At 52.9% G+C, this 6,684-nt stretch overlaps 1 protein-coding gene across 1 annotated transcript in view; it reads right to left on the reverse strand.

Annotated features, from left to right (window-relative positions):
- The window catches only part of Nkain1 (sodium/potassium transporting ATPase interacting 1), a 45,597-nt gene that overhangs the window by 24,487 nt on the left and 14,426 nt on the right, over nt 1-6,684 (reverse strand). The window lies entirely within an intron of this gene.

Here is a 6,684-nt window from a genome sequence, read left to right on the forward strand (position 1 = left end):
TCTCTCTCTCTGTTTCTGTCTCTGTCTCTCTTTGGTATCAGAAATTGAGCTTACACTCCCATGCTGTATCCCCAGCCCAAGGGCTCTTTTTAGGATGATGAAGATATTCTAGAATTAGTGGTGATGGCCTTACAACCCTGTGAATGTATTAAGAACCACTGAATTGGGGGCTGGCGAGATAGCTCAGCAGACTAAAGTGCCTGCTTAGGCAAGTGCAGGGACCGCAGTTTGATCCCCCGTACCGCATGCAGTGCCAGCCTGGCCCAGAGGGCGGACTGAGCCTGCAACAGAGTCCAGGTATGGTGGTGCACGCCTGTAATCCTAGTGCTGGGAAGGCTGAAAGCAGGAGGATCACCATGAGTCTGAGCTGTGTAGTGAGACGCTGCAACAACCAAATACATAAAAATGAAAAACAAAACAAACACACTGAATTGTATATTTAGTTAGTGGTGCTGGCGGATTGAACCCAGGGCCTCTCACCTGAGCTAAGCACACGCTCTGCCTTCAGCTACACCCACAGAGCCATGGCATACACTTTAAAACAGAAAACTGTACCGCATGTGCCCGTGGCCTGATGTGGAAGGGCCACCAACTGAACAAGAAAACAGGCTGGCTGTGGCCCTTGAGGACCGAACTTCACCCTGGCACCTACTGTAGGGGATCAGACAAGAGTTGGAAGGTCATTTCCCCTGGCCAGACCACCCTCTGAGTGACCTGATGCCCGGGGAGAGAATCCCGTTCCTGACTTGGTGGCCTCCCGTTCTAAGATGCCTAAGAAGAAAGCACTGACTGGAAACCAGCCTCACTACTATGGCAACAGCAGCCCCTCCTGCCTACTCCTCCTTCTGACCAAGAGCCAGGTGGAGAAGTCTGCCCAGCAACAGCAGCGGTGTTAGGAGCCAGTGGGCAAAGGTGCCCCGCAGCCTCGGGGTCCCCCTAACAATTTACTGTCCCAGCCTTGGCCGAGATCCCAGCTTCCCAGCTTTTCCTTCAGGGAAGATCACAGCAGCCGCCAACATCTGGACTGCAGTGCTGCTGGCTGGGGTGTGGGGCCCTCAGCCCTGTGGGGGAGACGATGGTGCTGAGGCGCCCAGAGGTGGGGGCCTGCAGCCTGGTACCTTCCCCTTGCCCTGCTTTTCTGCCATGGGCGAGCAGGCGTGAAAGAATCAATGAGTAGAGTGGGTGTCATTTCCCATCTTTTTCCTGGCAAGCTACCTATTTTGGGGGTGTTGTGCTCAGTTCCAAGCTGGCCCAAAGGGGTCCTCTGCAGCCCTTGAGCTCAGGTAAGAAGGGACCAGAACAGAAGGGATGCACAGACTCGGTGTTGAAGTGCCTGGCTCTGAACTTGAGCGCAAGCTAAGGACAATGGGGAAGATTGTGCTTGCGCTGACCCTGCCCCAGGCTTTGTGTCAAGTATGCAGGGTACACCACCTCACTTAGTCCTCACTACAGGTGAGGGGCAGGCGGGACCACTCTTCTGTGGAAGGCGGGCTGTAGCTCAAGATCTCCTGGCCGCGGAGGGGGCAGACTGCGGCAAACCAGGGGTCCTGCCCCCAGAGCCTGTGCTCTTACGCATTCACAGGCCCCTCCGCACACCTCCAGTCTCCCTGTGCCCTTGCCAGGTAGGAGGGAAAACGGGGAAGAGCCGGAGGGAGGAGTAGAGCCACCTCCTGCAATCACTTCCTGGCCTTGGGCCAGGGGCTGGGAGAACCTGTTGCAGGAAGTGGCAGCCTTATGCGGGTAAAGGCCTGGCTCTTAGGACCTATTATTTGCCCATGTCGAGCAGAGATCAGTATAGGTGACACCTGACCCGCAGGATGACAGTAAGAGGTAATAAGTGCCAACACTTGTATGTCATGCTTCTCCCCAATGCTTAGAAAGCCTTGATTTTGTTTACTCCTCACAGAAGCATGCCAGGCAGGCACACACTCAGGTATTTGCACGAGGAAACTGAAGCACAAAGTCACCTGTCTGACAAGGTCTGGCACCAGGTCTCCAGCTCTAGAGTCCAGGAGAGTGAACAGCCCTTTCCCCTTGAAGAGGTCATGGGTGCCAGCGGAGTCTGAGTCCCTTCTGAGTTATTCAGTGACACCTCCTACACGATGGGTCCCTTGCCACTACTCCTCACCAATGCCCAGCCAGAAACTGGGGCCACGGGGCAAGTTTAGCTGCAGACCCCTGCCCACACCTGTCCAGCATTGGGCACAATGGGGACTATATCTCCCACTTTCCTGGGACTGCATATTTTGCATTGGGCTTTTTTTGTGGGGGGAGGTCTGGAATCACACATTCGACGTCCATCTCTCCCAGACGTGGTATCAGCCCACTTCCTAGAACAGTCCTTGAAGGACCCCAATGCCGGGCTCCCTGTCCTCTCCTGGAGAGCAGGTAAAGGCGACAAGAACTAGAACTCAGACCCCCCACAGATTCTGTGTGCAGCGAAGGGTGGGAGGACCCCCAGAGATGCTCTGGGGTCTGTGGCTGGGAGGGTTTTCCCTTCAGCAGACGGTGATGGCTACAGGCTTCCCAGACACACCTGCCCACTAAGCGCAGGCGATGATGAGTCTTCCAGGCCATAATCAAGGCAGCCGCAATTTTCTAAGCTTGAACTAAGTGCCAGGTGCTGTGCCAAGTGCTCTTTAGGCCTTCTCTCTCTCTGAGTCTGCTCAGCAGCTCTGAGACGCAGGTAATGACCACCTCCACTGTGCAGATGAGGAAACGAGGCTCCGCTGCTCATCCTCTGCTCCTGGGAAGAGCAATGGCACGGCCCCAAGGGCGGCAGCTTCCTCTTCTAGACCCCAGCTGCAGCTGCGAGGGTGCGAGCTGATCACGCATATCAAGCACTGGCCTTAGCAGGCTTGAGAAACTGTCTCCACACCCCACTGGGCCCCACTGGCAGCCTATGGAGCCCAGGCACCAACAGGCCCAGCCTGTCACAGCTGACAACTACATGTGATTCCCAGGCTGGGCCCCAGACAGCCTCTCACTTCAGCGGAGGATCCCTGAGTCCTTGGTGACCTGTCTTGGGGATGACAGCTAGTGGCAGCTTGGGGACAGGAGTCCACTCAGATGGCTCATGGGGCTGCCGGCCAGACAGGTAGTGACAGGCTGAGCAGGTGGCAGTCCCCGAGGCTGATCAAGTAGTGGAGGAGCCTCTGCCTGCATCTGACCCCCACATGCAGACCCTGTTTGTTAACATTTGGAGGCTTTCAGGACCAGGGCAAATAGCTGGGTGTGGTGGCACACACTTGTACTCCCAGGACCCAGGAGGCTGAGGCAGGATGGCCATGAGTTTGAGACCCGCCTTGTCTCAAAAAAAGAAAAGAAACAACGACCAGGAAAAGGGCACCAATGGAGGCTACATATTATACACCTAAATAGTTAAGATCCATAGCCAACATAATAAACTCTTAAAATACGGTCTATTCTCCTACTTACACCCACTGGTCTGGACAGCCGGGATGGGAATTTCAATTTCCCTGACTGCTTAGAGTTTGGAGCCAGAAGACAGATGCATCTTTAGACAGCTGGGAAAGCCAGGTCAGGTGACACTCATTTCTGGTGGGAGCCTCACAGCCAGGTCTGAACACTTGAGAACTCACACGTCTCAATAATTTCTGACATTGCCAGTTAAACAGAAGACCCAATGCTATTATGGGCTACTGGACTCTTTTAGAATATTTTGCTGAGTTTACACACCTATAATATTCAATAACGGAACTTAGAAAAAATGGGGTATACAGATGAATGTCCATTTTGTATCTGTGTATTCAAAGTGGTTGGGATAGATATATAGTTACATTCTGTTAATGAATAGAATGATTTGTTCTAATGGTGTTTGTAAATAGGATCACAAGTCCGCATCTTGTACAGCAATTAACCACTAAGAAGAATATATGCAGTGTATTATTTGTTGAAAAATAAAAAATAAAAATAAAAATAAAAAAAAAAGAACTCACATGTCAGCGACAGACAGACAAACACACACAGCAGTCAGCTTGCTCTGCCCTGGGTCCAGCTTTGGATACACCAGCAACACAGGTTTTTCTATAGAGAAGACTAGCAGATCCTGGAAGTGGGCCTGGGGCTGCTGGGATGAGAGACTCTGGGGGATTGAGTATCTGCAGTGGGGTCTACATAGGGGGATGTAGCAAGGGGCATGCCCTGAGGTCAGGCTACGGCTGCCCTCCAACACCCCTGGCATTACACAGCCCAATACCAGTGGGCTATAGTGTCTTCAGTAAGCAACCTGAAAATTTCTCCAGAGTCTCAGACACACAAGCACCTGGACTCCAGGGAACATCGGGGGTGGGGGTGGTGCACAGCTTGGGATTCACAGCAGGAAACTGGGTTCTGGTCCCAGCTCTGTCTGGTGCCACTTGTGACCCGGTGAATTCCTCTCTGGTGTTCTGTCTGCTCTTCTGGAAGGGTCAAGGTGCAGGATGACAGCAAGAAGCCCCGAGGAAAGGCACAGGCCTTACTTGCACAGTCTGGTCAACTCTATCCTGATCACTAAAGGTCTGCGGAGGCTTCCTGCAATGCCCATGTTTCTTACTGGCTTCCTTTCTGCCTTTCCACAGCGGCCACCTTGTGTGATCACTGACAGCACTGAAGCACCTGGGGCAGCAGTGGTGGCTCCCTTACCCCTAGCTCAGCACCTGACAGTGCCTGGTGCAGCAGGAACCCGGTGGATGTCTGACTGGCTGAATGGATGGGGCAGCCTTGTGGTTAGTCACGTGCTTTCACCTTCCCTGGTATTCACTCTGAGAGTTCAGAGAACCATGCTCTGTGCCTGCCTCTCACACTGCACCAGGCCTCAACCAGCTCACAGACCAGGGAGAGGGATCCACATGGAACCGGGAGCAGAAACACAGCGGCAGGACACCTATGGGCTGGAGGGTGGGGCTGGGTGCTTACAGAGGAAATGATGAATGAGTTGGCCTAAGAGAGGAGTGGGGAAAGGACTCCTGGAGGCAGAAGGGCGTGCAGCCAGGCATAGCGGCACAGGGCTGTAATCCCAGCACTCCGGAGGCTGAGACAGGAGGATCCCCATGCGTTGAAGGCCAGCTTGAACCACACAGTGAGACCCTGTCTCAAAAAAACCAAAACAACAAAAAGCAAAAGCAGAGAAACCAAAGCAGGCTGACTTTCAGTATCCCAGTGTCTAGACTAGTGTGAGCCTCAGTCATGAGCAGCACCCCTGGGAATTTCATAAAAAAGCAAATTGTGGGGCTGGTGAGTTAGTTAGCTCCGCAGACTAAGTATCTACTTAGGCAAGCACACGTTCCAGGGTTTGATCCCCAGCACCACAGGTACCAGCCACACCCCCAGGCAATGCTGAGCTGGTCACTGAGTCTGGGCGTGGTAGTGCATTCCTGTAATTCCAGCATTGGGGAGGCTGAAAACAGGAGGATCACTAGAGTCAGAGCTGTGTAATGAGACCCTGTAACAAACACAATTAAAAATAAATAAGTAAAATAAAAAAACAAGAAAGCAAATTCTGAGTGTGATCGGACATGCCTACAGTCCCAGCACTCTGGGAGCCTACAGCAGAAGGATCACAAGTTAAGTTACCCAGGCTGGGGAACTTAGTGATTTAAGTGAGGCTCTGACACAAAATTAAAAATAATAAAGGGCTGGGGATGTAGCTCGATGTGAAGGCCCTAGTCTTAATCCCTAGCAATGCCCCTATCCTCCCATAAGACAAATTCCAGAGGGCTGGCCAAACAGCTCAGCCAATTAAAGCTCCTGCAAGCAGGCGCAGGTGCCAGGGGTTCAATCCCTGGGCCTGCAGTGCCGGCCCCACCCCTCTTGGGAGGCTGTAAACAGCTGCATCAGTAGAGTCGGATCTAATAGTGAGACTCTGAACACACTCTAGACCCCTCCCTAAAAAAAAAAAAAAAAAAAAGACAAGTTCTAGAGCCCTAGCCCAGACCTACTAAATCAGGAACTCTGGGGAGAGGTCCAGAAGTGTGTACTGTGACAAGCCCTCCAACTGACTGTGACATCGAGACTTCACACTTCCAGCAGGCAGGAAGGCGAGGCAGGATCAGCACTGCTCCTTATTAAGGTCACTCCAGCAGCCGATGGGAGGCCAGTTCTAGAGCCTCTGGCAAGAGGCTGGTAAAAGGCCTTCGTCTGAAAGTTGGCCTCTGTGGACGTCACCTCCAGCTGGACAAAGCTGCTGTAGAACAATACAGCTTCCCATGTGAAAGGGAAGGGGCCACTGGGAAGGTCCAGACGCCTGCTGGGCACTGGGCCAGTTGCCACGGTGACCACCTGTCACTTGGAGAAAGGGGGCAGGGTCCCACAGAGGGGTCAGTGGGGGGGGCTGGTTGTCATGGCAACTTCCCCTCAGGTGGAACAGAGGAGAAGCAAGGTTGGTTGTCCCCTGGTCCCTTGCCCTGCTTCCAGGATGAAGACCACTGAGTCTAAGTTCTTCCTCTGACTCCATCTAGCCATGATTCTCTGTCCAACTGGGCTCTTAGGTGGCAGGTTCCTCCTGCCCAATGAGGCCACACCCTTGTGGCCACAACCTGGGCTTCCTTAGCTTAGCATGGTGATCTCTTTTTTTTTTTTTTTTTTTTTTTTTTTTTTTTTGGCAGAACCAGGGATTGAACTCAGGCCCTTGTGCTTGCCAGGGAAGCGCTTATCTACTGAGCCATCTCCCTGGCCCCATGGTGA

This window comes from Octodon degus, unplaced genomic scaffold, assembly GCF_000260255.1.
Source record: "Octodon degus isolate 3935 unplaced genomic scaffold, OctDeg1.0 scaffold00163, whole genome shotgun sequence".
In the NCBI taxonomy this organism is placed as follows: domain Eukaryota; kingdom Metazoa; phylum Chordata; class Mammalia; order Rodentia; family Octodontidae; genus Octodon; species Octodon degus.